Source organism: Pseudorca crassidens, chromosome 2 (assembly GCF_039906515.1).
Source record: "Pseudorca crassidens isolate mPseCra1 chromosome 2, mPseCra1.hap1, whole genome shotgun sequence".
NCBI classification, from domain to species: Eukaryota; Metazoa; Chordata; class Mammalia; order Artiodactyla; family Delphinidae; genus Pseudorca; species Pseudorca crassidens.
In genome coordinates, this window is record NC_090297.1 from 177,841,873 (window position 1) to 177,855,927 (window position 14,055).

Below are 14,055 nucleotides of genomic sequence, written 5' to 3' on the forward strand. Positions count from 1 at the left end.
TTGAAATTACTGGTATTATTAAAATTGCTTAGTAAGTGTAGGTATCACCTAATCACTGATACATCTGAGTGTCATTTGATGATCCAGTCTTTGTGTTATCTCATGAGGTGAATTGCAATTATTGATGTTAATTTTACTAAATATTCTTCCATTTCCTCATGTTTTCAGAAAGCTTTCACATATATATGTATAAATGTGTGAAGCACGTGTGTGAGTATAGTCTGTGGACAATATTACTTTTTTCCATCATCAGTGTTTTTTATTTTTAAATTTATATTATTGAAGTATAGTTGATTTACAATGTTGTTAATTTCTCCTGTACAGCAAAGTGATTCAGTTATACATATCTGTATATTTATATATTATATATATACTTTTCATATTCTTTTCCATTTTGGTTTATCAAAGGATATTGAATATAGTTCCCTATGCTATACAGTAGGACCTTGTTGTTTATCCATCCTATATATTATAGTTTGCATCTGCTAATCCCAAACTCCCACTCCTTTCCTCCCCCACCACCACCCTCCCCGCCGTTGGAAACCACAAGTCTGTTCTCTATGTCTGTGAGTCTGTTTCTGTTTCGTAGATAGGTTCATTTGCGCCATATTTTAGATTCCACATATAAGTGATATCATATGGTGTTTATCTTTCTCCTTCTGACTTTACTTAGTATGATAATCTCTAGATCCATCCATGTTGCTGAAAATGGCATTATTTTGTTCATTTTATGGCTGAGTAGTATTGCATTGTATATATGTACCACATTTTCTTTATCCATTCATTTGTTGATGGACATTTAAGTTATTTCCATGTCTTGGCTATTGTGAATACTGCTGCTATGAACATAGGGTTGCATGTATCTTTTTGAATTAGTTTTGTCTGGATATATGCCCAGTAGTGGGATTGCTGGATCATATGGTAATTCTATTTTTAAATGAAACAACCAACAAGGGATTAATCTCCAAAATATACAAACAGCTCATGCAGCTTAATATCAAAAAAACAAACAACCCAATCAAAAAATGGGCGGAAAATCTAAATAGACATTTCTTCAAAGAAGACATACAGATGGCCAACAGGCATGTGAAAAGATGTTCAACATCACTAATTATTAGTTTTTTAAGGAACCTCCATACAGTTCTCCATAGTGGCTGCACCAATTTACATTTCCAACAACAGTACAAGAGGGTTCCCTTTTCTCCACACCCTCTGCAGCATTTCTTATTTGTAGACTTCTTAGTGATGGCCATTTTGACCGGTATGAAATGGTACCTCATTGTAGTTTTCATTTGCATTTCACTAATAATTAGTGATGTTGAGCATCTTTTCATGTGCCTGTTGGCCATCTGTATGTCTTCTTTGGAGCAACGTCTATTTAGGTCTTCTGCCCATTTTTCAATTGGGTCGCTTTCTTTTTTGTTGTTCAGTTGTATAAGCTGTTTGTATGTTTGGGAAATCAAGCACTTGGTGGTGGCATCGTTTGGAAATATTTTCTCCCAGTGCACAGGTTGTCTTTTCATTTTGTTTATGGTTTCCTTCACTGTACAAAAGATTATAAGTTTGATTAGGTCCCATTTGATTATTCTTGCTTGTATTTCTATTGCCTTGGGAGGCTGACCTAGGAAAACATTGGTACAATTTATGTCAGAGGATGTTTTGCCTATGATCTCTTCTAGGAGTTTTATGATGTCATGTCTTATATTTAAGTCTTTAAGCCATTTTGAGTTTATTTTTGGGAGAGTTATAACTTCATTGAGTTACATGCGGCTGTTTGGGTTTCCCAGCACCACTTGCTGAAGAGACTGTCTTTTCTCCATTGTATATTCTTGCCTCCTTTGTTGAAGATTAATGACCATAGGTGTGTGGTTTTACTTCTGGATTCTCAATTTTATTCCGTTTATCTGTATGTCTATTCTTATGTCTGTACCACAATGCTTCTGTTACTGTAGCTTTGTACTAAGTGTTGAAATCAGGATGTGTGAGTCCTCCAACTTTGTTTTTCTTTTTCAAGATTATTTTCTCTATGTGGAGTCCCTTGCAATTTCATATGAATTCTAGGATCAGCTTTTATATTTCTGCAAGAAAGGCTGTCAAGATTTGGTAAGGATTGCATTGTATTTGCAGATTTCTTTGGGTATTATTTCCTTCTTAAAAATAATAAATGTTCCAATCCATGTACATGGGATATATTTCTTATTTAGATCTTCTTTAATTCCATCAGCAGGACTTTAGTTTTTGCTATACAGGTCCTGTACCTCTTTGGTTAAATTTATTCCTAAATAATTTTTTTTTGTTGCTATTAAAAATCAAATTATTTTCTTAGTTTTCTTTCCAGAGTATTCATTGTTAATGTAATGAAATACAATTGATTGCTGATTTTTGTGTGTTGATATTGTACTCTGCAACAATGTTGAATTTGTTCATTAACTTTAATAGTTGTGTGTGTGTAAACTTTAGAATTTTCTATGTATAGAATCATGCTATCTGTGATTAGAGATGGTTTTAATTTGAATGCCTTTTATTTATTTTACTTGCCTAATTGCCTGTCTACAACTTCCAGTAAAATGTTGAATAGCAGGGCCAAAAGTGGGCATTCTTGTCTTGTTTCTGATCTTAGGGTGAAAAAAGTCAGTCTTTCACCATTGAGTATGATGGTATTTGGGGATTTTCTTATAAATATCCTTCATCATGTTGAAGAAATTCTCTTCTACTCCTGTTTTGCTGAATTTTTTTAATCATGAAATGTTCAAATATGTCAAATGCTTTATCTCCATAAATTAAGATAATCATGTGTTTTTCCCCTAGTTCTCTTAATGTGGTGTATTATGTTAATTTTTCTTATGTTAAAATATACTTACATTCCTGAGATAAATATCACTTGGTCATGGTGTATACTCCTTTTTATATACTGTTGAATTCAGGTTGCTAGTATTTTGTTGAGAATTTTTTGCATTTATATTCATAAGTCTTATTGGCCTGTAACTTCTTTTCCCCTTTAATGTCTTTTTCTGGCTTTGGTAGCAGGGTAATGCTGATCTCGTGGAATGAATTAGGACATGTTCCCTCCTCTTCTATTTTTTGGAAAAGCTTGAGAAAGATTGGTGCTAATTCTGCTTTTAATGTTTGGTAGAATTCAGCAGCAAAGCCATCTGGTACTGTACCTTTCTTTATTGGGAGGGTTTTTAATTAATATTTCAATCTCCTTATGTGTTACAGACCTGTTCAGATTTTATATTTCTTTTTGACTCAATTTTGGAAGTTTATGTCTTTCTAGGAATTTGTCCATTTAATCAAGATTAGCTGTTTTGTTGGTATACAGTTGTTTATAGTATTATCCTATAATCACCTTTATTTCTATAAGTTTAATAGTAATGGCTCTACTGTCACTTTTGATTTTAGTAATTTTCATTTTCTCTTATTCTTCTTAGTTAATCTAGCTGTAGGTTTGCCAATTTAAAAAAAAACTTTTCTAAGAATCAACTTTTGGTTTTATAGGTTCCCTCTGTTATTTTCTATTCTTAATTTTGTTTATGCATTAATCTTTATTATATTCTTCCTTCTGCTAGCTTTGAGCTCAGTTTTCTCTTCTTTTCCTGGTTTCTTAAGGTGACAGCCTGTATTATTGACTTGAGAACTTCCTTCCTTTTCAATGGGCATTTACAGCTATACATTTACCTTTGAGCACTGCTTTTGCCTCATCCCATAAGTTTTGTTATGCTGTGCTTTTAATTTATCTCAAAAGTATTTTCTCATTTTCCTTGTGATTTTTTTCTTTGAACCATTTGTTGTTTAATTTCCACATATATGCAATTTTTCCAGTTTCCCACTTGTAATTGATTTCTGTTATTGACTTCATTCCACTGTATTTGGAGAAGATAGATTGTATGATTTTTAGTTTGTTAATTTTTACTTAGATTTGTTTTGTGGCCTAATATTTGTGATCTGTCCTGGGGAAATGTTTCATATGCATTGAAGAGAGTGTCTATTTTGACGTTTTTGGGTGGAATGTTCTATATTTGTCTGTTATGTCTAGTTGGTTTACAATGTTGTTCAGTTCCTCTTTTTCCTTACTGAACTTCTGTATAGTTATTCTATCCATTATTGAAAGTGGGACATTGAATACTCCATTATTGTAGAACTATTTCTCTTCATTTCTGTCCATTTTTGTTTCATATATTTTGGGCCCCTGTTTTGAGGCTCTGATTATATTTGTTATATCTTCTGGATGGAGTGATGCTTTTTTGAATATATGATGTCTTTCTTTGTCTCTTGTAACAATTTTTGACTTAAAGTCTATTGCATCTGATGTTATTATAACTACCCAAGCTCTCTTTTGGTTACTATTTACATAGTATCAGATTTTACATCCTTTCACTTTCATCCTATTTGTATCTTTGGATCTAAATTGAGTATCTTGTAGACAGCATATGGTTGGGTCATTTTTATTAAATTCTAATCTGCCAACTCTGCCCTTTGATTGGAGAGCTTAAAAATTTACATATGAAGTAATTACTGGTAAGGAAGTACTTCTGCCATTTTGCCTTTTTTCTATATGTCTTATACAATTTGTATTCTTTCTTTCTTTTCCTTCAATACTGCCTTCTTTTGTGTTTAACATTTTTGTAGGGCATGATTTTAATTTCCTTCTCATTTCTTTTTCTGTATATTTTTAAAGATTTTTTTCTTAATGATTACCATGGGGATAAATTTATTAAAAAATAGTTTGAATACCTACTTAAGTTTGATGGTATACAAAATCTTTGCTTCTATACTACTTCATCTCTCCCTCTTTGTGTTATTGTCAGAAATTATATCTTTCATATGCTGTGTACTCATTAACATAGATTTATAATTATTATGCATTCATTTGTCTTTTAAATATTATAGAGAACAAAAATGATTACAAACCAAATATACAGTAATACAACTTTTTTACATTTACCTATGTAATTTCTTTCACTGGTGTCCTTTATTTCTTCATATGGCTTGGGTTTACTGATCTGTTTGGCATTTCTTTGAGGCCAGGTCAAGTGCCAGTATTTCCCTCTGCTTTTATTTTTTTCTGGTAATGTCTTCAAAGTAACCTTTGAAGGTTACTTTTGCAGGATATGAAATTTTTGGTTGACATTTTTTCCCAGCACTTTAAATATGTTATTCCGCTGCCTTCTTACTTCCACAGTTTCTGATGAGAAATTGGCTGTTAATCTTATTGTGGCTTCCTTGTAAATGGCAAGTCATTTTTTCTCTTGCTGCTTTCAAGTTCCTCTCTTTATCTTTCAACAGTTTGATTGTGTCTTGCTGTGAATATTTTAACATTGATTTTATTTGGAGTTAGGTAACCTTCTTGAATGTGTAGATTCATGTCTTTCATCAATTTTGGAAGCTTTTCAGACATTATTATTTCAAATATTATTTCTCCTTCATTGCTTAGTCAGACTATTTGAATTTCTGCCTTAGCCTTCACTTACTGTTTAAAGATAGCCAGAGGTGGAAGCTTATCCTCTTCTCAGTTCTTTTCTGAGAATTCATCTAGCTTTGGGCATGTGCAACAGACTTCCGGAATCCCCATACAAGAGTTCTTTAACAGCTTTATTTCAAAGGTATCTCCTCCTACCCCAGCCTCTTACTTCCTAGGCTTTTTGGTCTGTCTGCTGCTTGCCCCATCTGTTTTATCTTACCCCAGATGGTAGCAGGTAGTATATACCTTTAAATTCTTTCAATAATTGCCACAGAGTGGTCATTCCAGCCCTGAAAGAATTCAAAGGAGGGGAAACAAAAACAAATCCTTGAGAAGATTCCATAGGGGGCTACAAGACAGGACTTGATGTATAATAATAATTCTTTGAGAACAAGATCTGTACTCTTGTTCTTGCACCTCAATGATACCAGGAAGTTTCATAAGAAACATGGTCTTACATCCCTATGGTCACCTCTGATCTAGGTAATGAGGGGTCGGTGGTAGGCAGGTAAGCAAAATTCCACAACATTCTCTTACAAAAGTTGAGGAGCTTATTTATTTATTAAGCACGCCCTTGTTTTTTTGTAAGATTTTAATTAGATTCCAATATTCTGAAAAAGTTGATTCTGACAGTTTTTGCCAGATCAATCACTGTTTCAGTGGAGGAATGGAACTTAAGTTCTCCCTACACTTCCATTTTCCTTGGGAGCACCCTAATAAGTGTATTATTGTTTATGGGAAGGTTACTCATTTATTTGCAGTTATCTAATAAACAATTTAAAAAGTTTAGAATGCATAGAATTTGACCAGTTCCCTCAGATTTTCAATATATTTTCATACATTGTGACTGACTAAGATGACTAGAGAAAGCTGAAATAAAGCTAGCAGTACAAGAAGCCTAACATGTTTGCTCTAAAAAAATCTATCAAATACTCAGGAGTGATGGCATGAGGTCCCTCTGAAAATGAGGCTGGATGTGGGTATGCAAACAGTAATATCAGTTGAAGCTTTGTTTAGTAAGTTGCCAGAAACTGAGATTATCCTTCTCATAGACACACACACACACGCACACACACACACACAAACACACACACTCACATAAAGACAAATGCTAGCAGAAGTCTAGAGGTTTATTTTCTGGAGAAGCTGACCTCAACTGAATTTGAACTACTGAACTATGAAGTAGTTTGTACCATACACTAAAGAAAAATTAAGTAAATTCTCTGTACTGTAGAGTGAGTCACTTATTCTTCTAGGCTTCCATAGTGGTAGTGGTTTCCAGGTAGGAAATTGATAGGCTTTTCTTCTGGGAAACCTAACTAGCTCCAAAGAAACAATATAAATGTACTATTGTTTAGTGTTCTCCTCACCCAAGTGACCCAGCAGGATTACTCTATAGTAAAGCCAACAAATCAAAACATCCTGGTTCTGCACCATGGCATTTCCTTATAGTTTTTAACTGCTGCCTTAAATATGGGAAGACATAAATGGGTCCCTAGACATCTGAGAAGAGCTTTTAACATGAAAGACCTAGATTAAAACAAAGAGAAAATATGTGGAAGGTGTAGAGAAATAAAGTTATTTCCTCTCTATTTTTTGATAAAAAGTATGGCCATGGCTTTTATTTTTTAATGCTTTGTTATACTCAGTAGGTTAGGGTATTGTTTTATGTTGATGAAGATTTAGTTAGAAGTATGTTTTTTATATTTATATCAGCTTGATTAGTTTTGGTTTTAAAAAATTCATATGTAACTTCTAATTACTTTCTAAAATTTTGGAAATTTTTATGTAATGATGGAATTGCTATAATTATTTTCCAAGTCTGACCTAATATACTACTAAATATGTCTAGTGCTGGTCATTTTTGAATAGATGCTAATATGTGTGTATGTGTGTGTGTGTGTGTGTTGAGGGTAAAGGGTTGGACACTGTGTAGAGAGAGAATATTCCTTAGTTATCTTATTACTTTCCTAACCTCAGTCTTCTGCATTTTTCACTTTTTAAGCTATTATATTGGATTATTGATTAATTTTTTTTTTTTTTTTTTTTTTTGCGGTACGCGGGCCTCTCACTGTTGTGGAGCACAGGCTCCGGACGCGCAGGCTCAGCAGCCATGCCTCACGGGCCCAGCCGCTCCGCGGCATGTGGGATCTTCCTGGACCGGGGCACGAACCCGTGTCCCCTGATCGGCAGGAGGACTCTCAACCACTGTGCCACCAGGGAAGCCCCGATTAAATATAAATTATTAAAATTAATTCAGTTTTTTGATTTATAAACACAATAATTATGCAGAATTTTTCATTACTTTATATATTCTGTCTTATCTGCTGGTTGTTAAATTACACTTTTTTTTCTAATTTTGCTTATTTTAATATTTTCTTAATTATATTTTTAGAAGTTTATTTTATCCTTAATCATAAGAATCTGTATAACATGTAAGAGAAGACATGCTGTGAATGAAAAAATAATTTTTTTAAAGTATTGCTCTATCTGTTTTCCGTGATTGCTGACATCTGAAAAGTATATCTAAAAATTTCCTTTGAGATATAACGAATTATTTTAAATACCGGTGTGCACTAAGAGCCTTTTCTTTGCTTTGAAATGATTCCATAATATTTGATACACTGATATAGGTTATTTACTCAGTTTTTAATTTTCCCATCGGTAAATTCAGCAGCTGTCTATAATCACAACATAATCGTTTAGAACATGAAAGGAAGTCTACCATAGTTAAATGAACCCACATGGGGAATTTAGATAGGCTGAACACTATTACCCATTTTGGGCGACCTCCAGCCTGGCAGCACTGATGCCTGTAATCCTTAGAAGTCCCTGTGATCAGGAATAAACTCAATTGGTTAGGTGTTTAGTTTGCTCTGTTTAACACTTGCTTATTCAGTTCTGTGTGTCATAATATGAAGTTCAGAATAATTTAGGGTGAAAATATTTTTCATTCCCACAAAGCATTTGCTACAGAAATCCAGTGCACATATTGGAGGCACATGGTATCATTTCGTGGTATCATTTTTCAGTTTCCAAAGCAATTCTTCAGGTGAAATATGACTTTATGGTTTAAGGAGTCATATTTACCACAAGCTAATGGGATATTTTAGAATATATACACAGCTGTATTCTAAAGAGTATGGGTACTTTAAAATATTTTTTAGTGGGGATAATTAAAATAATGTTGATGGTCCTTAGAGTACAAATATGTGATTCAGTAGAACACTGAGTACAGAGGCACTTTTTTCCTACTAGCTCATGACAGATTTTAGACATGTAGTTGTTTTATTTTGGAAGAAGAAAGATTTTCCAAATTGAAAATAAATATTTTAATGTTGGAGAATTAAGTAGACTATTATCACAATGATGGCTAGAAAATATTAACAGATCACAATTGTGACATTGTGTCATGAATGGTCTATACTTGATTCATTTTTAACAGATATGGCTAAGGATATATTTAAAAGATGAGGAGCACCAATGCCCTCCAATTGACAGGGAAATAAACTACCTCCCAAGAGGTAGACATAATCGTAAATGTTAATATCTCATATTCTAATGAGACAAGATGAATTATGGTAGAATTGAGAGTGACATTACACAACGAGGAAATGGTGAGTGAAATTTCCCATTTATTCAGGAAATTCTGAATCATTGTATGCTCCTGAACTCTTTATGTATCCCCATTTTTTTTGGTTCAATTCTTGTTCTAGTTGGCTAGTCTTTGATTACGCTGTCTTCCCTCAAGTCTTTGCAAAGGCAATGATAGCAGTTGTGGTGTAATACAGAAAATTTCTAATGTTTGTTCAAGCGATGGACACCTTTTTTGTCCCCTAAATGAAGTATTACTCAAAATGCCATATAGACTATAACAAAAGGAGAGCCCAAGTCATCCTCTGCTTACCATTGCCCTTGCTTCCTTTGGCAGTGTTTCATGAACTCTAAAAAAGGAATCAGTTGTTCCTAGGTAAAAAAAAAAAAAAAAATACTGTATTTTCTTTTGTTTTAAAGCCGAGGCTTCCTCTCTAAGTAACTGCAGCATTTAAATATATTTTTGGAAAGACATGTCTGATTTGACTTGCTACCGTTTTTTGATTCACATAGATTTTATGTTGAGGATCATGCTTTTTGGTACAAGTTAAAGTGTGGTACGATAGCTAAACAGATTTAACACACTGAGAAGTGTATGGAATTTTTTTTACACAATACCAACTGCTTGGTTGTTTGGAAATGTTTGCCTGTGGGTGACTACGAAAGGAGAATTTGAATACTATTAAAGACACACATTCCATCTTCACCAAGAGGGATTTTCCATTATGACAAACAGAAACATCTTGCTAGGTCAGAATGACTAACCATTACTTACATTCTACTTCTACTACATACTACTTCTCATGAGTTACAACTGTGTCATCGACGTATTCCTCTCTCATGCAATGTTTGGTGATAGTGCAGTTAAAACTTCCCTGTTCTTTATAAACACTGGGAGTTAGTTTTAATTTTCTGTTTTACTTTTTATGAATTAAAAAAGTATATCTACCATCATTAGGGAGTATATTTTAATTATTAGATGGTGAAACATTGCTAAAAGGACATATTGTTAAAATAAAATTTCAGCAAGGAATCTAAATCAGATGTAATTAGTACAATTATATCAAATTCCTAACTGTAAGGTGACATTTTCAGTGAGAGTTGCTGTGATGGAATCTCAGGCCCAGGTATTAACTCATGTTTGTTTTTTATTTAGAAGTATGGAGAGGGTAGACAAACTTTAATAAAGCAATGACTCTAGAATTAAATCCTTTGATGAATGACATTTGAGATTTACTGTATGTTCTCTCTTCCCCTTGGATCCACATCCACCCCTCTCCTGCCATTTTTAAAAGTGATTAGATCATTCACAGAGCACATAGAACAGCTTTGTTTTCCCCTTTTCCTATGTTAAGTGATTTTATATCAAGACTAATGAGATGAATATTTTCCTACAATTTATTCTTAGTATTGCATATCCTGTACTTGAATTGGTTTCATTAATTATGCATCCAGCATTCAAGAGAAGATGAGATATCCAGGAAAATAAGATGATGTTTGCTTTAAAAACTCTTATTAACTTAATGTTGGGTCCAAATGAAACCTGTTGTAAGGCCTGGTAGGACTGTGTTGCCATAAGTTTCATTGATACTAATCAGATCCTCTTTGTGCTAATGACAAACTACAGTGTATTACCTTCTCTCATCTGCTAATTTTAATTGAAATTGAGATTCTGTGGTTGTGTACTCATTTCTTGTATTTGATTCGAATATGTGTGTGCATTCAATATTTCTTCCTACAATATAAGGAGTACCAATTCAGTCTTGTGTGTGTGTTTGGACATGGCTTGTTTATACAAACTCCTTCAAATACCAGTAGCTAAAGGCTGGAAAAATTTCTATATAATACTACATCCATTATTGGTTGGTTATGAGTTGTGCTGACAGTTCATGAAAAAAGCCTTAACTTAATATTAGCTTAGTATTTACCTGATGTAGGAAATACCCTTCTTTCTTGAGTTTGAATGACTTTTAGATTAGATACATGATATCATCAGAAATTTAGGTAAGCTTATTACTTGTAAATATTTTAATACAGAACATTTGTTGTTTTCTTATAATTTACATTTCAAAACAAAGGGCAGAGGTACAAAAACTATAGAGAGCATTTTTATTTTTACTTATTTTTTATATTTAGGAGATATATTGGAGTTTCTTCCTTGTTTATGGAGTTATAAAATGTTGATGCTTTAAAGATAATTTATTAAGAAATATTTGACAGATGTTATGTCTTTAAGATTGGTAATACAAGGGTCTGTTTTGTCTTTTTGGTTTGTTTTTTGTTTTGCTGTTAGGTAAATTGAGAGCTTACCACATATCACAAAGGCTTGATTTTGTCCAAATAAATGTATTAAATCTGCTGCTAGAAAGCCCAGTGAAAGTGAACACTTGGTTGAGTCTGTAGGGAACAGGTCCCCACTGAGCCTTTACAGAGGAGCAAATGTTTAAAGAAGAATGGAAAGTAGAACAGACACAAAGTTAAGAGACAAATGTGCAGACTCCTGCTTTTAATGGTATTCCAGGGTTTAGCAAGCCATTAACTTTAGTGCTGTAGAACTGCTGAAAGGAAGATTTAAAAATAAAAGTTGTGGCTATCCAGGGACTAAGATGCTGAAGGATCCAGAAAGATCATTTGCTGTTGGAGAGGATCTCCAAGCATGGAAGGTCAAAGTCAATTGAGAAGATATATGGAAATGGTAATTGATTCCCCCTGAAAAGCTGGTGGCCAGTACAGGGAAGGAAAATAAATAAATTGGTAAATCATTGGTGTTTTAAATATTAGGAAAGCCATTTGTAAATCTTTACAGCCTATCTCAAATTTTCTATATATTTAATAAGGACAATTGCCTTTGTGCAAATAAATTGTCAGTAGTTATTGAAAATGAAAATTGTCAGCATTATTGAAGATTTGCTTATGAAGTACTGGGGGAAATTCTCCATGAAATACCATATTTCATCCTGCCAAAGTATCAATCTCTGGTGTACTTCTACATCTTCTAGAATAAGTAACCTTGGTGTATAATCCCCTAATACCTACTGTTACCCATTTTGTCACTCATTTTCCATCTCTTGTGTGAATTTTAAAATATCACAAAGAGCCAGAAATCTTGTTCTTTTGAAAATGATACATTGGTTTTAATCCTGAGGTTGTGATCAAATTTTCGACTGATGTGGTGTACTGTTAGTATTTTTAATTTTTAAAAATGCAAAAATAGGTCTGGCTTTCCTTTCAATTTAAATCTGCTATTTCAAAAGTAGAGAGGGAAATCTTACCTAGGTTTGATTAATTAGCAATAAAGATGGTTTCCAATAAACCTTTGCTTGTGATTCTTCTTCATATAAAAGGAAACTGACTTGGAGCCAAGTTACCAGCAAGAAATAAATTCCCTTTACTGTTACACTTATTCAGAGATAGGTCTTGGATTGAAGCCACCTATGTAAAAGGAACCATGCATGGTTCATGATGGGAGAGTGCTGTAGATGAAAATGGAAACTTGCATCCTACCGCAGGACAGAAATGAAAAAAAAAACAAAACTGACAATGCCTGCCAGGTGCTAGATATTTCTATATACACTAACACACTCAATCTAAAGTCAAGTGCTCTAAATCACCAGGGAAATAATACCATGTATAAAGTACGATGCATAATAACCACAGAGTATGGTTCTGGAGTCAGACTACTTGAGTGTGAATCCCTGCTCTGTCTCATACTAGTTACATGGTGTTGGCAAAATACTTATTTCAATGTTCCTGTTTCCTTATTTGTAAAATAACAACACTGATAAGGTTTTAAGGGTTATAAGAGTTAATATTTACATGGCTTTTGGAACAATGCTGAACACACACAACTGCTAGATGAAGGTTTGCTGTTGCTATTTATAGAAGATAAAGATTTAATATCATGAAGTACTGCCTCCTATTGTTATAATCTTTAAAGATGTTATTTAAGCCTAGCTTGAAAAGAAAATGTATATATCTTAATAGCAACATTAGTATCAATATTATTAGATAATACTTAATATTATTACAATTAATTAATACTTAAAATATTCACTATAATAGAATGTATAGCATTGTTTTCAATATTACAAAATAATGTATTTGTGATTAATTGATTACATGTTGTAGAAAAATTGACGATATATACCTAAACAAATGACTACAGTTTTAATTGGATTCTTCCTGATTTTCAGTTTGCTTCATGGCACATGGACTTTAAGGACATTCTGATGCCTGTAAAAGGGAATCGAGCAGTTTCGTCATATTGTTTCCCAGATATTTTGCCTTTATAGATAAGGCCTGGGAATCTACATTATTAAAAATTCCCAAAGACTGAATATCAGTAGGTTGGGACATAAAGTATTTTTTAAAATAAACCTACATGAGAATAGTTTGTAGATAAATTTCACAAGGTCTTGAGGCAATAATGCTGCTTCCTATAGACATTAACATAGAAATAGAAACTAATTGTATAATAGATACAAATTATGAATCCATATTTAAACGTCCAGTGGAAGACTTTCCATCCTATAATTAGTTTCAGTTCTACAAGAAATTATGTATACTCTATGATTATGTGCCTTTGAACACCAGTGAATATTTAATTTATGTTTTGTTGCGCTACTCTCATATGTCATATGAAAATATTTGTTCTCACGTGTCAGATTATATTCTTTTATTTGAAAGCAATCTTTTTTTGAGCCCTATGTATTATTTCTAAAATGGGTCAAGAATAACAACTTCAAATAACTTGAAATATCTTCTGCTTTTGATGCTGAATAACTGCTGACATATGATTTTATAAATAGACTTTATTTTAAATATGGAAATTCATGGCTTTGTAGTAGTTGAAAATGGGATCTTAATATTTTATAAGCAACTTCTTTTTCCATTTATAATTGAATAGTAAGTAAGCAATGAATTATTATTAAATTTCTTCAGTATATCTGATATTTAGCAAATTTAAACATTTATAACTTCCTCCTTTAATTATTCTGTAA